Raw genomic sequence first — 24,569 nt, forward strand, 5'->3', positions numbered from 1 at the left:
AGATAGTAGTTCAGCACTGGCTCTCTAGTTGTTGGTAGAATTATTCGGTTGCCTGACAATAGCTGGGAAGAAACTGTCCCTGAATCTGGAGCTGTGCGTTTTCACACATCTATACCTTTAGCCCGATGGGAGAGGGGAGAAGGATGAGAGGGGATCTTTTCGAAACATATAAGATTATTAAGGGGTTGGACACGTTAGAGGCAGGAAACATGTTCCCAATGTTGTGGGAGTCCAGAACCAGGGGCCACTGTTTAAGAATAAGGGGTAGGCCATTTAGAACAGAGATGAGGAAAAACTTTTTCAGTCAGAGAGTTGTAAATCTGTGGAACTCTCTGCCTCAGAAGGCAGTGGAGGCCAACTCTCTGAATGCATTCAAGAGAGAGCTGGATAGAGCTCTTAAGGATAGCGGAGTCAGGGGGTATGGGGAGAAGGCAGGAACGGGGTACTGATTGAGAATGATCAGCCATGATCACATTGAATGGTGGTGCTGGCTCGAAGGGCCGAATGGCCTACTCCTGCACCTATTGTCTATTGTCTAAGAGGGAGTGGCCAGGGTGCGACTCGTCCTTGATTATGCTGCTGGCCTTGCCGAGGCAGCGTGAGGTGTAGATGGAGTCAATGGAAGGGCGGAAATTTTATTTCGGGTGCCATTGATACCAAGGAGGACAGGATTGTGGCAGCAATAATAATCATAATTTTAAAATTTCATAAATAATACACAGTTCAGTTAATGAAGGATTTGTGCCTCAAGGTAGCTAGCAGCATATTCATCAGAAAACTTGACAGTAAGCAGTAGGGTCAAATCATAATTTCTGGGTCAGAAGAAATTCTGTGGAAAAATAAAACAATTCTCTTAAGAATGAAAATTAATGCATATTCTGCAGCTCTCCAGGGTAATTTGAAATTTGGAGAATTTCTCTTTTAACTCTTTAAATGTCCATTCAGCCAACCTTGTAGTGGATCATTTCCTGAAGCAGCGAAAAATAGGAAAGGATAAAGTAAGATTTTGCATTTATATATCACCTATCCCAACCTCAGGACACCCCAACATACTTTGTTTCCAGGACCCCATAGAATTCAGTAACCCGATCTTTCTAAAAAGCCTTTGCAACCCCCTACAGATAGAGAACTTGTAAGATTCACTACTTTCTACAAGAAGTTCCTACATGCCCCAATTTTTTTTTAGTTTCGTTTTTTTTTTAGTTTAGAGATACATCGCGGAAACAGGTCAATTCGGCCCACCGAGTCCGCAGCAACAAGTGATCGCCGCACATTAGCACTTTCCAACATACACAAGGGACAATTTATAATTTTACCGAAGCCATTTAACCTGCATATTTGCACGTCTTTGGAGTGTGGGAGGAAACCGGAGCACCCGGAGAAAACCCGCGCAGGTCACGGGGAGAACGTACAAACTCCGTACAAACAGCGCCCGTAGTCAGGATCGAACCCGGGTCCCCGGTCCTGTAAGGCAACAACTCTACCGCTGCTCCTCCGTGCCACAGTTGACAAAAAGGGTGCCTGTAAGCAAATCAATTAAAATTAAATGACATCCGTAAACAATCACAACTCATCATCACCATCATCATCATCGGCGGTCACTCGAAAGCGCGTATGACTGTCCTCTCCGTAGAGGACGCCTGTGCGTGACTTTGTTTAACGTGGGGAGACTGGTGCACAGACAGCCACCACATGGTCCTTGACAGATCTGGGTCAGGATCCAGTGGCATGGAGTCCAAGACGACCGGGGACCCTTTTCTGCGGCAGCCTTCATCCGCCTTCCCAGCCGTTGTGACGCTCCACTAAAGTCAGCCATCATCCTCCCTCCGCCTGTTCCACCGTTGAGGTCTTGGTTGGATTGCTCTTTGTCAGGGACCTCCCCCCTCGACCTCACCGCCATGGGTGACCCATGTGGTCAAATGTCCCAGATAGAACTATATATATATATATATATAAATATATAAATGATACGCATATATATATATTTTCTATCTGGGACATATGACCATAAAACACTCTTGGCTCTTGATTGTTGATGGTTCTCTACAGAAAAACAGCACAAACCCACCCAAAAGTTTAGATGTTCTAGGAGTAGAATAAGACTATTCGACCCATCAAGTCTACTCCGCTACAGGACAGGTTTAGAGGTACATGGGCCAAACACAGACAGGTGGAGCTAGTGTAGATGTGACGTGTTGGCCGGTATGGACAAGTTGGGCCGAAGGGCCTGTTTCCATGCAGTATGACTCTACGACTCTTTGCATAGTCACTGTGGCTCGGTCCATGTGATAATAATAAACGAAACTAAATTAGAGCTGAGGTTCATAAGTTATAGGAGCAGAATTAGGTTTTTCCTCCATTCAGGTTTGTAAGTTAATTGGCATGGTAGAAATGTAAATTGTCCCTATGTATGTATGTAGAATAGTGTTAATGTGTGGACTTGGTGGGCCGAAGGGCCCGTTTCCGCACTGTATATCTAAACTAAATGACTATAGTCATATATGTATTGATCATATGCCTCATATATGTATTGTCATTTATGTGTAAGAAAATAACTGCAGATGCTGGTACAAGTCGAAGGTATTTATTCACAAAATGCTGGAGCAACTCAGCAGGTCGGGCAGCATCTCAGGAGAGAAGGAATGGGTGACGTTTCGGGTCGAGACCCTTCTTCAGACTGATGTCAGGGGGGCGGGACAAAGGAAGGGTATAGGTGGAGACAGGAAGATAGAGGGAGAACTGGGAAGGGGGAGGGGAGGAGAGGGACAGAGGAACTATCTAAAGTTGGAGAGTGTCAATGTTCATACCGCTGGGCTGCAAGCTGCCCAAGCGAAATATGCGGTGCTGCTCCTCCAATTTCCGGTGGGCCTCACTATGGCACTGGAGGAGGCCCATGACAGAAAGGTCAGACTGGCAGTGGGAGGGGGAGTTGAAGTGCTCAGCCACCGGGAGTTCAGGTTGGTTAAGGGGGACTGAGCGAAGGTGTTGAGCGAAGCGATCGCCGAGCCTGCGTTTGGTTTCGCCGATGTAAAGAAGTTACACACAGACACACAGACACACAGACACACACATATATATAAGAAGATAACTGCAGATGCTGGTACAAATCGAAGGTTTTTATTCACAAAATGCTGGAGTAACTCAGCAGGTCAGGCAGCATCTCGGGAGAGAAGGAATGGGTGACGTTTCGGGTCGAGACCCTTCTTCAGACTGAATATATATACACACACACAAATGTACACATAAAAAACATACAATCGTGGTGCAATAATAACAATAATAGTCCATGTAGTTCACAGCCTATTTGGAGGTGATAGCGTTTAATAGCCTAATGGCTGTAGGCAAGAAGCTGCTCCTGAACCTGGACGTTACAGTTTTCAGGCTCCTGGACCTTCTTCCTGATGACAGGGGTGAAATGTGTGTGTGGCCCAGGGCGGTGTGGGTCTCTGATGATGCTGGCTGCCTTTATGAGGCAGCGTCTCCGGCGAATCCCTTCGATGGTGGGGAGGTGAGAGCTCACGATGGAGTGGGCCGTGCTCACAGCCTTTTCCAGTCTTCCTCGCTCCTGGGCCTCCACTGCAGGCAGCCGAGGTACAGGGATCGACTCCTTCCCCGACATCCACGCCTCTGTGTTGCAACTCGTGTCGTTGTGAATTGGATTTTGCCCGAAGCCAGCAGCGATGTAATAATATTTGCGGTAAACTCCAAGCTTTTGTGGGCTTGGCACTATTTATAAAGCAAAGGATCATGAACCAAGGGTGCTTATTTGTTTAATGCTCAGCTATGAACTGGAGCAATGGAATATTAACTCGCGGCAGCGTTGCAGATGCATTAGATTCACCAGCATCCTTCTACACAATAAATATACAATAAATTACCAGTTAATCTAAGTCAACAAGACCATGGTAGAACAAAAATTAAACTACAAGGAGCAATTAGTGGGGGAAATCTAATTTGAACGTACCGAGTAGTGTAGATTCTACCTGTTTAGAACGACATCATACAACAGTGACATTTTAGAGGCTTTGCAATAGGCACGTGAAGAGATATGGGTCTCATGGAGGCACCGCAGATATTGTGGCCCAAACATCATGCTACTGTGCTGGACTTATGTATAACACTGAAAAAGGACCCAATAGAGTGGAAGTGCAGAGGACAATAGACAATAGGTGCAGGAGTAGGCCATTCGGCCCCTCGAGCCAGCGCCGCCATTCACCATGATCATGACACCGTGATAAAGGATGCTCTCGTAGGCGGGAGACTCTGGGACCAGAGGGCGCATCCTCAGAATAAAAGGACGTACCTTTAGAAAGGGGAAGAGGAGGAATTTCTTCGGTCAGAGGGTGGTGAATCTGTGGAATGCATTGCCACAGACGGCTGTGGAGGCAAAGACATTGGGGGTCAAAGCCGCCACAGCCAGACATAAAAACAGCTTTTCTCCACGTGCAGTAGCTCTACTCAACAGCCAAAAGTCTGTAGCCTCCTTTTGCTCTGGTATTTTATTTTAGTTCTTTATATGTTTAAACTATAATGTTTTATTCTTAATGTTTTAATGTTTAATGTTTTATTCTTACTTGGCTAATAAAATTTAGTCAATTCAATTCAATTCAATTCAATTCAATTCAATTCAGCCATGATCAAATTGAATGGCGGTGCTGGCTCGAAGGGCCGAATGGCCTACTCCTGCACCTATTTTCTATGTTTCTATGTTTCTAATACAATTCAATTCAATTCAATTCAATTCAATTCAATTCAGAGATTGACAGATTCTTGATCAGTAGGGGTGCCAGGGGTTATGGGGAGAAGACAGGAGAATGGGGTTGAGAGGGAAAGGCAGATCAGCCACGATTGAATGGCGGAGTAGACTCGATGGGCCGAATGGCCTAATTATGTTCCGATGACTTATGAACGTGAACCTATTAGGTTTGTATTGCAAATAGACAATAGACGATAGGCACAGGAGTAGGCTATTTGGCCCTTTGAGCCAGCACCGCCATTCACCGTGATCATGGCTGATTATCCACAATCAGTACCCCATTCCTGCCTTCTCCCCATATCCCTTGACTCTGCTATCATTAAGAGCTCTATCTAACTCTCTCTTGAAAGCATCCAGGGAATTGGCCTCTCTGCCTTCTGAGGCAGAGAATTCCACAGCTTCACAACTCTCTGAGTGAAAAGGTTTTTTCTCATCTCCGTTCTGAATGGCCTACCCCTTATTCTGAAACTGTGGCCCCTGGTTCAGGACTCCCCCAACATCGGGAACATGTTTCCTGCCTCTAGCATGTCCAATCCTTTAATTATCTTATATGTTTCAATAAGATCCCCTCTCAAATATACACTGACTACAGTGGTAGAACACAAACCATCTAGACTAGAGAACTGGGTGCACTTCACATCTGGCCCCTCAGCTTCTCTATAAGGATGGCTATTGTAGATCAATGAAGTTTTGCAGACGGGGTTGCTGTTCATAAGAAGCGTGATTTAAAATCAAAATTATAAATATAGAAATTGGGCGGTCAAGTTGCAGTTGTATAAGAAGTTGGTGAGGCCGCATTGAGCATATTATGTTCCTTTCTGGGCACCATGTTATAGGACAGTTGTTGTCAAGCTGGAAAGAGAACATAGAAGATTTATGGGGATGTTGCCAGGATTAGAGGGTCTGAGCTATAGGGAGATTTTGAGTAGGCTGGGACTCTATTCCTTGGAGCGCAGGAGGATGAGGGGTGATCTTATAGAGGTGTATAAAATAGGAATAGGTCGGGTAGACACACAGAGTCTCTTACCCAGAGTAGGTGAAATGCAGACAAGAGGACAGAGGTTTAAGGTGAAGGAGAAAAGATTTAATCGGAATCTGAGGGGTAACGTTTTCACACAAAGGGTGGTGGGTGTATGGAACAAGCTGCCAGAGGAGGTAATTGAGGCAGGGACTATCCCAACGTTTAAGAAACAGTTAGACAGGTACATGAATAGGACAGGTTTGGAGGGATATGGACCAAGCACAGGCAGGTGGGACTAGTGTAGATGGGGCATGTTGGCCCGTGTGGGCAAGTTTGGCCGAAGTTTGCACACTGTATCACTCTATATGACACTGTGACTCTATAATGAAATTCTTACTTGCAGCAGCAACACAACAGGTCTGTCGACACATTACTCAAACAGAGTCATTGTTCACCAAATTTGGTCTCCAAATTTGAGGAAGGACATTCTTGCTATTGAGGGCGTGCAGCGTAGGTTCACTAGGTTAATTCCCGGAATGGCGGGACTGTCGTATGTTGAAAGGCTGGAGCAATTAGGCTTGTATACACTGGAATTTAGAAGGATGAGGGGGGATCTTATTGAAACATATAAGATAATTAGGGGATTGGACACATTAGAGGCAGGAAACATGTTCCCAATGTTGGGGGAGTCCAGAACAAGGGGCCACAGTTTAAGAATAAGGGGTAGGCCATTTAGAACGGAGATGAGGAAGAACTTTTTCAGTCAGAGAGTGGTGAAGGTGTGGAATTCTCTGCCTCAGAAGGCAGTGGAGGCCAGTTCGTTGGATGCTTTCAAGAGAGAGCTGGATAGAGCTCTTAAGGATAGCGGAGTGAGGGGGTATGGGGAGAAGGCAGGAACGGGGTACTGATTGAGAGTGATCAGCCATGATCGCATTGAATGGCGGTGCTGGCTCGAAGGGCTGAATGGCCTACTCCTGCACCTATTGTCTATTGTCTATTGTCTATTCACGAGGCAAATGGGCCCAAAATGGCCGTGACTGGAAAAGCAGTAAGCTGTCTCCAGTATCATGGCTGAAGGTGGCTGCTCCCCTCAACTCATTCACAAAACCAATCTCACACCAATCTCACTCTATTCGACTGTATGACTCAATTTATCTCAACGTGGCTCTTAAAGGTGACTTTAAATGACATTTTTATTTGTTCTTTTCCTGCTTAACTACTCGCGGGCGAGCGGCCTTTGAATGTCCACTGACGATGCTTTTCTCCTCTCCCTCATCCCAGAGGTGTCCGCGCTCTTGGAAGCCGGGACGTCGGTGATCTACAACTTCCACGATTCGTACGGGATTGCCCGAAACGTCAGCAGCCATTTATCTGCCATCTACTCCGACCTGACGCTTTCCAGGGAGAAAATAGCCTTCAGTTTCCGGACCACGCACGTCCCCAGCGTTCTGCTATACATCAACTCCTACTACCAGGAATACATGGCAGTGGTGCTGTGCAGCAACGGTGAGTAGCGGAAGCTGTTGAACAGTCCATTTGAGTTTGAGCTTGAGCTTAGTTCATTGTCGCGTGTACCGAGGTGCAGTGAAAAGCTTTCGCTGCCCGCTAAACACATGTTTTAGTCAGCGGGTGGTGAATCTTTTGAATCCGTTGCCACAGAAGGCCTATTTCATTACCTCATTGAAACGTTCCGATTTGTGAAAGGCCCAGAGAGAGTGGATGTGGAGAGGATGTTTCCACTAGTGGGGGAGTCTCGGACCAGGGGTCATAGCCTCAGAATTAAAGGACGTTCCTTTAGGAAGGAGATGAGGGCAGTGGAGGCCAATTCTCTGAATACATTCAAGAGAGAGCTAGATAGAGCTCTTAAGGATAGCGGAGTCAGGGGGTATGGGGAGAAAGCAGGAACGGGGCACTGATTGAGAATGATCAGCCATGATCACAATGAATGGCGTTGCTGGCTCAAAGGGCCGAATGGCCTACTCCTGCCCCTATTGTCTATTTTCTATTGTCTATTGAATTTCTTTAGTCAGAGGGCGGTGAATCTGTGGAATACTTTGCCACAGAAAGCCATGGAGGGCATTCTCCATTGAATGGATATTTTTAAGGCAGTGATGGAAAGATTCTTGATTATCATATATCATATCATATATATACAGCCGGAAACAGGCCTTTTTCGGCCCTCCAAGTCCGTGCCGCCCAACGATCCCCGTACATTAACACTATCCTACACCCACTAGGGACAATTTTTACATTTTACATTTACCCAGCCAATTAACCTACATACCTGTACGTCTTTGGAGTGTGGGAGGAAACCGAAGATCTCGGAGAAAACCCACGCAGGTCACGGGGAGAACGTACAAACTCCTTACAGTGCAACACCCTTAGTCAGGATCGAACCTGAGTCTCCGGCGCTGCATTCGCTGTAAAGCAGCAACTCTACCGCTGCGCTACCGTGCCGCCCTAGTACGGGTGTCAGGGGTTATGGGGAGAATGCAGGGGAATGGGGTTAGGAGGGAGAAATCGATCAACAACGACTGAATGTTGGAGTAGAATTGATGGGCGGAATGACCTAATTCTAATTCAATCCCCTCTCATCCTTCTAAATACACTGGACTTTAGAAGGATGAGGGGGGATCTTATAGAAACATATAAGATTATTAAGGGGTTGGACACGTTAGAGGCAGGAAACATGTTCCCAATATTGGGGGAGTCCAGAACCAGGGGCCACAGTTTAAGAATAAGGGGTAGGCCATTTAGAACGGAGATGAGGAAAAACTTTTTCACTCAGAGAGTTGTAAATCTGTGGAATTCGCTGCCTCAGAAGGCAGTGGAGGCCAATTCTCTGATTGCATTCAAGAGAGAGCTAGATAGAGCTCTTAAGGATAGTGGAGTCAGGGGGTATGGGGAGAAGGCAGAAACGGGGTACTGATTGAGAATGATCAGCCATGATCACATTGAATGGCTCGAAGGGCCGAATGGCCTACTGCACCTATTGTCTATTGTCTATTGTTCCTATCACTTATGAACCTATAAACGTATGCATTACAATCCAGCCATCCGCAGTATACAGATAAACGATAAAGGGAATAACGTGAATAATGTTTAGTGCACAATAAAGTCAAGTATAGTTCGATCAAAGATAGTTCCTCCAATTAGGTAGATAGTAGTTGAGTTTGTTATGTACGTTATGTTCAATTATGTTTGTCACCAAACAACAGAAAAATATTTAACGTGGAAACCAAGAAACATTTGTACATTCAAGACCTGTTCCCTTCTTCCGTCAACCTGTGGCAAGTGAGTAAGAGAATCTTTGCGTCTATCTGCCCCTTATGATCATAAAGAAACAAAAAAAATCTGTTGTCTCAGACATCTGCTGGGAGGAACGCCGCTGTCAAATAAAAATTGAAGCGTACCACATCGTGAAGGGCCTGGACAGATTGGATGTGGAGAGGATGTGGAGAGGATGTGGAGAGGATGTGGAGTGGAAGAGTCTGGGACCAGAGGTCATTGCCTAAGAATTAAAGGACGTTCGTTCCTTTAGGAAGGAGATGATGAGTAATGTTCGTCAGTCAGAGGGCGGAGAATCTGTGGAATTCTTTGCTGCAGAAAGGCTTTGGAGGCCAAGTCAGTGGATATTTTTAAGGTGGAGATAGATAGATTCTTGATTAGTACGGGTGTCAGGGGTTATGGGGAGAAGGCAGGAGAATGGGGTTAGGAAGAGGGAGATAGATCAGCCAGGATTAAATAGCGGAGTAGACTTGATGGGCTGAATGGCCTAATTCTGCTCCGATCACTTATGATCATGTGACCTAAAAGGCCGCAGCACTCTTGGGTCACACGGTTGTTGACCATGGCTGCTAGCCACGAATTTAACTTCACAAAGATGAACCTTATATGAAAATGAAGGAATTTAGAATCAAGATGAGAGGTGGCGTTTAGAGGGATATGGGTCAAATGTGGGCAAATGGGACTGGCATAGATGGGGCATTGTGGTTGCCATGGACATGTTCGACCGAATGGCCTGTTTCGGTGTTTTACGACTCAATAACTCCAAGACTCTACGCAGAAACAGGAGTGAAACTGAACCACTAAAATCTCAAGAATAACATATTGCATAGAAACATAGAAATGTAGAAAATAGGTGCAGGTGCAGGCCATTCGGCACTTTGAGCCAGCACCGCCATTCAATATGATGATCACGTCTGATCATCCAAAATCAGTACCCCCTTCCTGCTTTTTCCCCATATCCCTTGATTCCGTTAGCCCAAAGAGCCAGATCTAACTCTCTCTTGAAAACATCCAGTGAATTGGCCTCCACTGCCTCCAGTAGCAGAGAATTCCACAGATTCACAACTCTGGGTGAAAAAGTTTTTCTTCATCTCAGTCCTAAATGGCCTACCCCTGATTCTTAAACAGTGACCCCCTGGTTCTGGACTCCCCCAACATCGGGAACATTTTTCCTGCATCTAGCCTGTCCAATCCCTTAAGAATTTTATATGTTTCTACAAGATGCCCTCTCATCTTTATATTCCAGTGAATACAAGCCCAGTCGACACATTCTTTGGTCAGATGCCGCGTGGAATAAAGAGATCATTTGCTGACCAGTATATTAACAGTGGCAGCCTATGAATTGCAGTTGGGCCAAGATGCATGTTTCATTCGGGGGCGAGAATGGTTTGTACTGCAGCAAAACAAAGACAATTTACTCGGAGAGCCAGAGTAAAAGGCAAAGTAAGCAGTAACGACAGCGAATTCTCCCCGCTCAAAGAAAATCGCAGAAAGTGGAGGGCAGTTACGAACAAAAGTCACGCAGCGAGTCTCCATCAGTCACTGGTATTGGGATAGTCACCAAGCCCGATTGCCTCACTCAATCATCTCCACATCATCTGGCACTTGCTTTGTCACTAAATACGAGCAAAAGCTAGGAATAGTCGGTCAATCAGGCAGAATCCAATGTTTCAGACTGACAGCCTGCCAAGTATTTGCAGATTTCACATCCTGACGTGCCAGAGTTCTAGCATAGTTCTATATAGCAGTTTCCCTTTTTAGTGAAAAACAGCGTCAAGTTATATTCTTACACTGGTCTTTTTTCTTAGTTTAGTTTGGAGATACGGCGCGGATCCAGGCCCTTGGGGTCTGACCAGCGATCCCCGCACACCAACACTATCCTACGCACACTAGGGACAATTTACATTTAGATTTAGATTTCAGATTTAGAGATACAGCGCGGAAACAGGCCCTTCGGCCCACCGAGTCCGCGCCGCCCAGCGATCCCCGCACATTAACACTATCCCACACACACCTAGGGACAATTTTTACATTTACCCAGTCAATTAACCGACAAACCTGCACGTCTTTGGAGTGTGGGAGGAAACCGAAGATCTCGGAGAAAACCCACGCAGGTCACGGGGAGAACGTACAAAATCCGTACAGACGGCGCCCGTAGTCAGGATCGAACCTGAGTCTCCGGCGTTGCATTCGCTGTAAGGCAGCAAATCTACCGCTGCGCCACCGTGCCGCTGGTTTACACTTATACCAAGCCAATTAATCGACAAACCTGTACGTCTTTGGAAAGGTGTGGGAGGAAACCGAAGATCTCAGCGAAAACCCACGCAGGTCACGGGGAGAACGTACAAACTCCTTACAGACAGCACCAGTAGTCGGGATCGACTACTGTAAGGCAGTAGCTCTACCGTTACGCCATCGTGCCATCCACAGTAATCGGGGGCTCGTCCGGGATTTGAACATGGGACCTCTCACTCCCAAAGCGAGAATCATACCCCTCGACCAACGAGCCATTCGATCGATTGTTTGCAACCGGTGTACAGTGTGTGACCCAACATACAATTGTGCCCAATGATTGTTCTACCTTGGTTGGTGACAGAATGTTTCAAGATTGCTTCACCCCGGCATTACTGCATGTCACGTTGCCTGATCGGGAAGCATGCAGGTACAGCAGGCAGTGAAGAAAGCCAATGGAATGTTGGCCTTCATAACAAGAGGAGTGGAGTATAGGAGCAAAGAGGTCCTTCTGCAGTTGTACAGGGCCCTAGTGAGACCACAGCTGGAGTACTGTGTGCAGTTTTGGTCTCCAAATTTGAGGAAGGATATTCTTGCTATTGAGGGCGTAGGTTTACTAGGTTAATTCCCGGAATGGCGGGACTGTCGTATGTTGAAAGACTAGAGCGACTAAGGTTGTATACACTGGAATTTAGAAGGATGAGAGGGGATCTTATAGAAACATAAGGGGTTGGACACGTTAGAGGCAGGAAACATGTTCCCAATGTTGGGGGAGTCCAGAACCAGGGGTCACAGTTTAAGAATAAGTGGTAGGCCATTTAGGACTGAGATGAAGAAAAACTTTTTCAGTCAGAGAGTTGTGAATCTGTGGAATTCTCCGCCTCAGAAGGCAGTGGAGGCCAATTCTCTGAATGCATTCAAGAGAGAGCTAGATAGAGCTCTTAAGGATAGCGGAGTCAGGGGGTATGGGGAGAAGGCAGGAACGGGGTACTGAGAATGATCAGCCATGATCACATTGAATGGCGGTGCTGGCTCAAAGGGCTGAATAGCCTCCTCCTGCACCTATTGTCTATTGTCTATTGAAGCCTGATTTGAGAGGAGGTGGAGAGTGTTGTATGCTGGCTTGTGGTTTTTGGTTGCAAGGCATTGAATCTAGTCCAGCCTCAAGGAATGAACAAATTGCCTTAAGCCTTTTTAAAGTGCCCGCAGCAAAGTCAGCATGACGGAGTCTCAATCTAGTTCCCGGAGAGAGTGTTGATGTGTCCGTAATTGGACACTAATTGGTACCAAATTAATATCCTCATGGAAATGGCATAATATATTAAGAGAGATTACCCACAGGATATAATCTTTGCCTTTGATTCCCCCTAATTAAAAGAAATTGCCATGAACAACCCAGTACTATATACATATCTTAAATTAATTTTTTCTTAATTAACTATTGATACAAGCAACTTATTATTTATAAAATCCATACTTAGTTTACTTTGGATCTACTGCGCGGAAACAGGCCCTTCTGCCACGCTGACCAGCGATCCCCGCGCATTAACTGCCCCACGCACGCGGGGGATAATTTTACATTTGTACATTTACACCAAGCCAATTAACCTTCAAACCTGTACGTCTTATAGACAATAGACAATAGGTGCAGGAGTAGGCCATTCGGCCCTTCGAGCCAGCACCACCATTCAATGCGATTATGGCTGATCATTCTAAATCAGTACCCCGTTCTTGCCTTCTCCCCATACCCCCTGACTCCGCTATTCTTAAGAGCTCTATCTAATTCTCTCTTGAATGCATTCGGAGACTTGGCCTCCACTGCCGTCTGACGCAGTGAATTCCACAGATTCACAACTCTCTGGGTGAAAAAGGTTTTTCCTCATCTCAGTGCTAAATGGCCTACCCCTCATTCTTAAACTGTGGCCCCTGGTTCTGGAGAGTGGCAGGAAACTGGCTCACCCGGAGAAAACCCGCGCAGCTCAGAGCGAGAAGGTACAAACTCCGAACAGGCAAGCACCCGTAGTAACATATAAGATTATTAAGTGGTTGGACACGCTAGAGGCAGGAAACATGTTCCCAATGTTGGGGGAGTCCAGAACCGGGGGCCACAGTTTAAGAATAAGGAGTAGGCCATTTAGAACGGAGATGAGGAAATTCTTTTTCAGTCAGAGAGTTGTAAATCTGTGGAATTCTCTGCCTCAGAAGGCAGTGGGGGGCAATTTTCTGAATGCTTTCAAGAGAGAGTTAGATAGAGCTCTTAATGATAGCAGAGTCAGGGGGTATGGGGAGAGGGCTAGGAACGGGGTACTGATTGTGGATGATCAGCCATGATCACATTGAATGGTGGTGCTGGCTCGAAGGGCCGAATGGCCTCCTCCTGCACCTATTGTCTGTTGTTTATCGCCTATTGTTTAGTCAGGATCAAACCCGGGTCTCTGGCAATGTAAGGCAGTAGCATTACCACCACACTATATCCACCATAAATTTAACTAAACATGATGCCACTTCTTTTCCAACCCTCTCAACAACACCACAAAATAAATCAGACTAACAGTTTGACAGTGTGAACTAAACCAATTGATAACTTCTTCAATGCCCCGCCATGTTATTACAAAACCCATTTCTTGCACTAACAAGTTGCACTTAATTCGTCTTAAAGAATGGATCTATCTTAAAGAATGGATCTATCTTAAAGAATGGATCGACTGGGCTTGTATTCACTGGAATTTAGAAGGATGAGAGGGGATCTCATAGAAACCTATAACATTCTTAAGGGATTAGACAGGCTAGATGCAGGAAAAATGTTCCTCATGTTGGGGGAGTCCAGAACCAGGGGTCACAGTTTAAGAATAAGGGGTAGGCCATTTAGCACTGAGATGAGGAAAAACCTTTTTCACCCAGAGAGTTGTGAATCTGTGGAATTCTCTGCCACAGAAAGGCAGTGGAGGCCAATTCACTAGATGTTTTTAAGAGAGAGTTAGATATAGCTCTTGGGGCTAACGGAATCAAGGGGATATGGGGAGAAAGCAGGAATGGGGTACTGAATGGGCCATGATCATATTGAATGGCGATGCCGGCTCGATGGTCCGAGTGGCCTACTCCCGCACCAATTTTTTTTAGATTTAGATTTAGATTTAGAGATACAGCTCAGAAACAGGCCCTTCGGCCCATCGGGTCCGCGCCGCCCAGCGATCTCCGCACACTATCACTGTCCTACACCCACTAGGGACATTTTTTAAATTTGCCCAGCCAATTAACCTACATACCTGTACGTCTTTGGAGTGTGGGAGGAAACCGAAGATCTCGGAGAAAACCCACGCAGGTCACGGGGAGAACGTACAAACTCCGTACAGACAGCGCCCGTAGTCAGGATCGAACCTGAGTCTCCGGCGCTGCATTCGCTGTAAGGCAGCAACTCTACCGCTGCGCCACCGTGCCGCCCTTTTCTATGTTTCTATGTTTTTTCTAATTGTACGTTTGTACGATAAAGTAAATCACATTCCAAATTTCAAAGTCAATTGCTATTCCCTAAACTTAGCCAGCTTCCCAGTGACCGTGACACTGATTGCAGTTAGGTCTTGTTTATCAAGTGTCACAAATCTAATTAAAGTATTTCAAGCTGAATGCTTAATGTTCCCTACACTGCATTCCTGACACAGACAATCCGCCCTTGGTCTTTCCTTCTCTCTGCTGAAATTGGGAACCTTTCACTATTAGATTTTGCCCTTGACCTTTCCCCTCAGCTAACGGAGGTCTCAGCTCGTCTTGCTGCACTTTGGCATGTGAACTGAGTCCAAGGGGGAAGGAGCTTCCGATGCTGGCTTACACCGATGGTGGCAGACACAAAATGCTGGAGTAACTCAGCGGGCCAGGCAGCATCTCGGGAGACCTTTCGGCTCGAGACCCCTTCCTCGCACTGAGAGTCAGGGGAGAGGGAAACTAGAGGCACGAAATGGTCCAAAGATCAAATGAATGAAAGGTGTGAAAAGACAAATTCAAAGTCAGCAACGATGATCAAGGAAAGGTGGAGCCTTTCCATCCGTCTCCTCTGTGTCTGTCCGAGGCTTGGTTTCGTTTCGTTTATAATTATCAAGTGTATCTTATCGAAATGTATAGAATTATTAAGGGGTTGGACACGTTAGAGGCAGGAAACATGTTCCCAATGTTGGGGGAGTCCAGAACAAGGGGCCACAGTTTAAGAATAAGGGGTAGGCCATTTAGAACGGAGATGAGGAAAAACCTTTTAAGTCAGAGAGTTGTGAATCTGTGGAATTCTCTGCCTCAGAAGGCAGTGGAGGCCAATTCTCTGAATGCATTCAAGAGAGAGCTAGATAGAGCTCTTAAGGATAGTGGGTATGGGGAGAAGGCAGGAACGGGGTACTGATTGAGAATGATCAGCCATGATCACATTGAATGGCGGTGCTGGCTCGAAGGGCCGAATGGCCTACTCCTGCACCTATTGTCTATTGTCTATTGCCTATTGTGTACCAAGCTACAGTATAAAGCTTTTTTGTTGCGTGCTATCCAGTCAGTGAAAAGACAATGCTTCATTACAATCATCATCATATCATCATATATATACAGCCGGAAACAGGCCTTTTCGGCCCTCCAAGTCCGTGCCGCCCAGCGATTCCCGTACATTAACACTATCCTACACCCACTAGGGACAATTTTTACATTTACCCAGCCAATTAACCTACATACCTGTACGTCTTTGGAGTGTGGGAGGAAACCGAAGATCTCGGAGAAAACCCACGCAAGTCACGGGGAGAACGTACAAACTCCTTACAGTGCAGCACCCGTAGTCAGGATCGAACCTGAGTCTCCGGCGCTGCATTCGTTGTAAAGCAGCAACTCTACCGCTGCGCTACCGTGCCGCCCATCATGCCATCGACAGTGTACAGATGCAAGATAAAGTCCGATTAAAGATGGTTCAAAGGTCTCCAGTGAGGTAGATGGGAGGTCAGGACCGCTCTCTAGTTGGTGATAGGATGGTTCAGTTGCGTAATAACAGCTGGGAAGAAACTGCCCCTGAATCTGGAGGTGTGCTTTTTCAACCTTCTGCACCTCTTTCCAGATGGGAGAGGGGAGAAGAGGGAGTGACTAGGGTAAGACTTGACTATGGTCCTTGATTATGATGGTGGCCTTGCTGAGGCAGCGTGAAGTGTAGATGGAGTCAATGGTAAGTAACATTGAGCAGGGAATTGTTAGACTCTGTAAATGCAACATAAAACATAGAACAACATAACTGCCGGCAGTTCAGTTCAGTTTAGTTGAGCTCAGTTCAGAGATACAGTGCGGAAACAGGCCCTTCGGCCCACCGAGTCTGCGCCAACCAGTGATCTCTGTACACAAGCACTATCCTACCCACTAGGAACAAATTACAATCTGTATCAAAGCCAATTAACCTACAGACCTTTGCATCTTTGGAGTTTAAGAATAAGGGGTAGGCCATTTAGAACGGAGATGAGGAAAAATGTTTTCAGTCAGAGAGTTGTGAATCTGTGGAATTCTCTGCCTCAGAAGGCAGTGGAGGCCAATTCTCTGAATGCATTCACGAGAGAGCTAGATAGAGCTCTTAAGGATAGCGGAGTCGGGGGGTATGGGGAGAAGGCAGGAACGGGGTACTGATTGAGAATGATCAGCCATGATCACATTGAATGGCGGTGCTGGCTTGAAGGGCCGAATGGCCAACTCCTGCACCTATTGTCTATTGTCTATTGAGTGTGGGAGTAAACTAGAGCACCCAGAGAAAACCCACACGGTAACGAGAAGAACGTACAAAGTCTGCACAGACAGCACCCAAAATCAGGATCGCACCCGGGTCTCTGGCGCTATAAGACAGCAACTCTACCGCTGTGCCACCGTGATTGTAATCATGCACAGTCTTTTCTTTGACTGGATAGCACGCAGACAAAAGCTTCTCACTGCAACTCGGTGCACGTGACAATAATAAACGAAACTAAACTGAACACTGGAAACCTTACATCTCAGAGAAAAAAGACCTTGACTGTACCAGTGACACTTGGCGAGTTCCCAGTTAATTTGGTCGTATCTGTGTGATGTTTGCTTAACAGAAGCTATAATGCAAAACTACTGAGAAGGCTTCTGGCAACAGCTAAGTGTTGGCATTGTCACCTTTACTGAATGACAGTAAATATTTCAAAGATGCTAAGTCGTCTACTGAAATATTTATGGATAAAACTTTACCGATTAAAGAATGACATGCACATTTAATTTAGTTTAGAGATACAGCGCGGAAACAGGCCCTTTCGGCCCACCAGGTCCGCGCCGACCAGCGATCCCCGCACACTAACACTATCCTACACCCACTAGGGACAATTTTTACATTTACCAAGCCAATTAACCTACAAACCTGTACATCGTTGGAGTGTGGGAGGAAACCAAAGATCTCGGAGAAAACCCACGCAGGTCTAGGGGAGAACGTATAAACTCCGTACAGGCAGCACCCGTAGTTGGGATCGAACCCGGGTCTCTGGCGCTGCAAGCGCTGTAAGGCAGCAACTCTACCGCTGCGCCACTCTTTGTTTCCAATTTGGTGTTTATTGCATTTTTGCAGAGTAGCAGCTGCTGTTCTGCAAAAACCAAAGTGCCAAAAATATTCTGCATTTGGTATCGAAAAATAAGTATAGGTAGATAGACACAAAATGCTGGAGTTATTCAGCGGGATAGGCAGCATTTCTGGAGAGAAGGAACGGCTGATGTTTCGGGTCGAGACTCTTCTTTAGACTGAGGGTCAGGGAAGAGGGAGATGTAGAGATAAGGAAGGGTGAGGTGTGAAAACGAGACATCAAAGGGGATGTGGATCAAGGTAAATGTAGAATAGACCATTGTTAGTTAGGAGAAGATGACAACAAAACATAAAGAGATAAAATTTAATCAGGGGGATAGTCAGACTGGTCGCAGAACTGGGAAAGGGGGAGGGGTGGAGGGAGAGAGAGGCGAGGCAAGGGTTACTTGAAGTTAGAGAAGTTAATGTTCATACCGCTGGTGGGTAAGCTGCCCAAGCAAAATATGAGGTGCAGCTCCTCCGATTTGCACTGGGCCTCACTCTGACAGTGGATGAGGCCCAGGACAGAAAGGTCAGTGTGGGAATGGGAGGGGGAGTTAAAGTGTTGAGCAACCGGGAGATCAGGTAGGTCTAGGTGGACTGAGCGGAGGTGTTCAGCGAAACGATTGCCGAGCCTGCGTTTGGCCTAGCCGATAGACAGGAGTCCATACCTGGAACGGCGGATACAGTAGATGAGGTCGGTGGAGGTGCCTGATGTCATCTTTCAGCTGAACTCCCCAAGTACAGTATGTAGGAAGGAACTGCAGGCGCTGATTTACACTTAAGGTAGACACAAAATGCAGAGTAAATGCAGAAGAAGGGTCCCAACCTGAAACATCACCCATTCCTTCTCTCCGGAGATACTGCCTGTCCTGCTGAGTTACTCCAGCATTTAGTGTCTCTCTTTGGTGTCGACCAGCATCTGCAGTTTAGATTTAGATTTTTTTTAGATTTAGAGATACAGCGCGGAAACAGGCCCTTCGGCCCACCGAGTCCGCGCCGCCCAGCGATCCCCGCACATTAACACTATCCTACACACACTAGGGACAATTTTTTACATTTACCCAGTCAATTAACCTACATACCTGTACGTCTTTGGAGTGTGGGAGGAAACCGAAGATCTCAGAGAAAACCCACGCAGGTCACGGGGAGAACGTACAAACTCCGTACAGACGGCGCCCGTAGTCAGGATCGAACCTGAGTCTCCGGCGCTGCATTCGCTGTAAGGCAGCAACTCTACCGCTGGGCAGTTCCTTCCTGCACACGATGAATTAGGAAACGCCATTTGGACTATGTGGGTGGCATTGGTTATAGGGCAATTTTGATCGGGGACTAGAGAACCACCCAAGTTACTTTGGAAATTGACAAGCAGGAACAAAGCTGCACCACTCTATGGCACTAACTCAAAGATCACCTTGTTGGAACATTGGACAATAGACAATAGAAAAATAGGTGCAGGAGGAGGCCATTCGGCCCTTCGAGCCAGCACCGCCATTCAATGTGATGATGGCTGATCATTCTCAATCAGTACCCCGTTCCTGCCTTCTCCCCATACCCCCTGACTCCGCTATCCTTAAGAGCTCTATCTAGCTCTCTCTTGAATGCATTCAGAGAATTGGCCTCCACTGCCTTCTGAGGCAGAGAATTCCACAGATTTACAACTCTCTGACTGAAAAAGTTTTTCCTCATCTCAGTTCTAAATGGCCTACCCCTTATTCTTAAACTGTGGCCCCTTGTTCTGGACTCCCCCAACATTGGGAACATGTTTCCTGCCTCTAACGTGTCCAACCCCTTAATAATCTTATACGTTTCGATAAGATCTCCTCTCATCCTTCCAAATTCCAGTGTATACAAGCCTAGCCGCTCCAGTCTTTCAACATACGGCAGTCCCGCCATTGCGGGAATTAACCTAGTAAACCTACACTGCACGCCCTCAATAGCAAGAATATCCTTCCTCAAATTTGGAGACCAAAACTGCACACAGTACTCCAGGTGCGGTCTCACTAGGGCCCTGTACAACTGCAGAAGGACCTCTTTGCTGCTATACTCAACTCCTGACATGCTGACATTGAGCTCAACGTTGCCCCATTCCACGGTAGACCATGCCCAGACAGAATCTGTGGCGGAAATATGGGGCGGCACGGTGGCGCAGCGGCAGAGTTGCTGCCTTACGGCGCCAGAGACCAGGGTTCGATCCTGACTATGGTGCTGTCTGCATGGAGTTTGTACGTTCTCCCTGTGACCTTGTGGGTTTTCTCCTGGCGCTCCAGTTTTCCTCCCGCACTCCAAAGACATACAGGTTTGCAGGTTAATTTAGCTTCTGTAAATTGTAAATTGTCCCTAGTGTGAAGGGTAGTGCTAGTGTACAAGGGGGCCGCTGGTCGGCACAGACTCGGTGGGCCGAAGGGCCTGTTTCCGCGCTGCATCACTAAAGACCGTCGACGGTGTGAAGGTGATGGACCAGCCATGGCCACCATTTTGTGAAGCCTCCTTTGTTCCTGGGCGTCCAAGTTACTGAACCAGATTCTGATACAAAGCTCCAATAGTTTTGATAGACTTCGCCTCGGCTATCATAATAATTGGGGCTCCATAGAATGGAGCAATTTCAGAACAAAATGGTTTTAAATAATGGGAAGCAGTGGATGACGCACGCCTCTTTAGGCTGATATATTTCCTCTCTCAATTTAGTGTAAGTCTCCTCTGCATTGGAAAGGCAGTGGCAGAATGGGTGATCACTTTAGAGTGCTCCTCCTTCAATCTGCAAGCATAATTCCTAGTTTCCAGTCAACTAACACTTATGTGCTCAGTCCCCACTCCCTCTCTGACCTTTTTTGATATCAGCATCCCAGGCTGTTACATTGAGAGTGGATGAACAGACCCATATCTTTAGATTCGGCAATTCCAGAATCAGCGATTGAGTATCATGGTATCTCAATTGCAGTCGTCAATAATGATTATTTTATTCCCAGTCACAACTCGAGCCTATAATCCTTGTTCCATTTGCAAGCCATTTTGCTTTCCGCTTTATCTCTTCTGTCAGTTGATATCCCCAGCCATCACAGCTCTTTTAGTTTAGTTTGGTTTAGAGATACGGCGTGGAAACAGGCCCATTGGCCCACCGAGTCCGCACCGACCAGCGATCCCCGCGCGCTGACACTAACCTACACATACTGGGGACAATTCACACTTATACCAAGACAATCAACCTACAAACCTGTACGTCTTTGGACTGTGGGAGGAAACCGAAGATCTGGGAGAAAACCCACGCAGGTCACGGGGAGAACGTACAAACTCCGTACAGACGGCGCCCGTAGACAGGATCAAACCTGTGTCTCCGGCGCTGCATTCGCTGTAAGGCAGCAACTCTACTGATTGAGAATGATCAGCCGTGATCACATTGAATGGTGGTGCTGGCTCGAAGGGCTGAATGGCCTACACCTACACCGATTGTCTATTGTCTATTGTCTATTAACTCCTCTTCTAGCTAGTAACCTTTCGCCTTGGCAACATCCTAGTGTACCTCTTCCATCTACACCCTTTTACAAGCCTCTTCAAATTTAAAGTTTGAATTTTACAATCACATATGTTCACACACACGTACACATAAACACCCACATACACACACACACACAGACTTACACACACACATGACCACCCACACACACATACACACGCATACACACTCACACACAACCACAAACACACACACACGTACACTCAAACACACGTACACACACATACTCGCACATGCAAACCCGCACACACAGACATACAGACACACACACGACCACACACAAGCAAGCACACACGCACACAACCACATACACACACATGCACACACACGCACACACATACACACACATACACACACACTCATACACACACATGCACATACACACGCATACACGCATACACACACACACACACACACACACACACACACACACACACACACACACACACACACACACACACACACACACACACACACACACACACACACACACAAAAACAAACAGAAATATACAAATTATGCAAGAAAGTCAGTAAATAGCATCCACTAAATTACGAATTCATAATGTGAGAGGGTGAATTACTGACTAATACAGAAGCAATTTAATTTTGTTCTCATTGCAATAAGAATTTGGAATGCCTTATTACTTTTGACTGGCGCGGCCACACCAATTACAATGCTCAAAAAGTAATTGGCAAGAGAATTAAGAAAGAAAGCAATTAAACTCAGTGTGGAAGGAGCGGGGTAATGAGTATGATGCTGGCTCATGCCCAAGACATGGGAGTCACAGTATCCTGGATTTCCCCTTCACAGTCTTTGGTGGTTGGGTGCTTTGTTCTTCAAGAAGTTTGTTGTTGGGATTAAATGGACAGTTTGTGAATGATAACTGGCACCGGACCGAAGGACATTTTATTGTTCCGCTGTTACGATCATCTCACACTCAGGGCTAATGGATCCCCTGCAAGTCATTACACCGAGCCATCAATTCGTTTCAAATCCCAGGTGACTTATTTCCCTCGCGGCCGACGAAGGGGCCTATTTTTGTGGAAATTGGTCGCTATCTGACTGCATCAATAGACAAGAGACAATAGGTGCAGGAGGAGGCCATTCGGCCCTTCGAGCCAGCACCGCCATTCAATGTGATCATGGCTGATCATTCTCAATCAGTACCCCGTTCCTGCCTTCTCCCCATACCCCCTGGCTCCGCTATCCTTAAGAGCTCTATCTAGCTCTCTCTTGAATGCATTCAGAGAATTGGCCTCCACTGCCTTCCGAGGCAGAGAATTTCACAGATTTACAACTCTGACTGAAAAAGATCTCCTCTCATCCTTCTAAATTCCAGTGTATACAAGCCTAGTCTCTCCAATCTTTCAACATACGACAGTCCCGTCATTCCGGGAATTAACCTAGTAAACCTACGCTGCACACCCTCAATAGCAAGAATATCCTTCCTCAAATTTGGAGACCAAAACTGCACACAGTACTCCAGGTGCGGTCTCATTAGGGCCCTGTACAACTGCAGAAGGACCTCTTTGCTCCTATACTCAACTCCTCTTGTTATGAAGGCCACCATTGGCTTTCTTCACTGCCTGCTGTACCTGCATGCTTCCTTTCAGTGACTGATGCACTAGGACACCCAGATCAGTGCTGCTTCTTATCAATGTGACTATTTTCCACCGTCTCTCTCAGAAGGAACTACAAGCTATTTCATCACCTCATTGAAACTTGCCGAATAGTGAAAGGCCTGGATACAGTGGATGTGGAGAGGATGTTTCCACAAGCAGGAGAGTTCAGGACCAGAGGTCACAGTCTCAGAATTAAAGGACATTGTTTTAGTAGGGAGATGAGGAGGAATTTCTAAAGGCAGGAAGTGGTGAATCTGTGGAATTCATTGCCACAGAAGGCTGTGGAGGGCCAAGTCAATGGATATTTTTAAGGCAGAAACAATAGATAATAGACAATAGGTGCAGGAGTAGGCCATTCGGCCCTTCGAGCCAGCACCACCATTCAATGTGATCATGGCTGATCATTCTCAATCTGTACCCCGTTCCTGCCTTCTCCCCATACCCCCTGACTCCGCTATCTTTAAGAGCTCTATCTAGCTCTCTCTTGAATGCATTCAGAGAATTGGCCTCCACTGCCTTCTGACGCAGAGAATTCCACAGATTCACAACTTTCTGACTGAAAAAGTTTTTCCTCATCTCAGTTCTAAATGGCCTACCCCTTATTCTTAAACCGTGGCCCCTGGTTCTGGACTCCCCCAACATTGGGAACATGTTTCCTGCCTCTAACGTGTCCAACCCCTTAATAATCTTATACATTTTGATAAGATCTCCTCTCATCCTTCTAAATTCCAGTGTATACAAGCCTAGTCGCTCCTAGTCGCTCCAGTCTGACAGTCCCGTCATTCCAGGAATTAACCTAGTGAACCTACGCTGCACACCCTCAACAGCAAGAATCGTATCGCATCGTATCGGAATACGATACGATGCGATACGATATGACAGAACTTTATTCATCCCAGGAGGGAGATTGGTCTGCCAATGGTCATGACACACAACAAGGTACACGTAAACTTGAAATTAAAATTAAATTAACAGTGAAGAAAAATGAAAAAAAGACAAGCGACTGGTGGCGCACGGCCCCTTCACCGGAACAACCGAACAAACAAACGAACATACGCAGGCTTATCCCCTGGGCAGAGGATTCTAAAACTAGAGTGCCCCCTTCCCCCCCCAACACAGGGTCACGTTGTCACGTTAATATGTGGCATTAATGATTTTGAGACGATGTTTAGATGGCGTGAGCTGGTGAAACTTCACTGCATAAATGCAACCTGTTTCATTCTCTTTCAAATCGCTCCTGTGACTTGACGGGGCCGAATGGCCTAACTCTACTATCCCTATTTCTTATACAATACAATACAATACAATACAATATATCTTTATTGTCATTGTACAGGGGTACAACGAGATTGGGAATGCGCCTCCCATACGATGCAATAATTCAATTGATTTAAACAACAACAACCCAACAAAACCCAACCCAAGGGCGGCACGGTAGCGCAGCGGTAGAGTTGTTGCTTTACAGCGAATGCAGCGCCGGAGACTCAGGTTCGATCCTGACTACGGGTGCTGCACTGTAAGGAGTTTGTACGTTCTCCCCGTGACCTGCGTGGGTTTTCTCCGAGATCTTCGGTTTCCTCCCACACTCCAAAGACGTACAGGTATGTAAATGGGTAAATGTA

At 46.4% G+C, this 24,569-nt stretch overlaps 1 pseudogene across 1 annotated transcript in view; it reads left to right on the forward strand.

The window, feature by feature from the left end:
• LOC144595735 (contactin-associated protein-like 5) overlaps positions 1–24,569 on the forward strand; it is an 852,226-nt pseudogene that overhangs the window by 714,641 nt on the left and 113,016 nt on the right. The window contains exon 19 of the transcript XR_013547532.1: positions 6,999–7,223. The product of XR_013547532.1 is annotated as a contactin-associated protein-like 5 (transcript). The remainder of the gene's footprint in view (positions 1–6,998; positions 7,224–24,569) is intronic.

The sequence above is a fragment of the Rhinoraja longicauda genome, chromosome 8, assembly GCF_053455715.1.
Source record: "Rhinoraja longicauda isolate Sanriku21f chromosome 8, sRhiLon1.1, whole genome shotgun sequence".
NCBI lineage: Eukaryota > Metazoa > Chordata > Chondrichthyes > Rajiformes > Arhynchobatidae > Rhinoraja > Rhinoraja longicauda.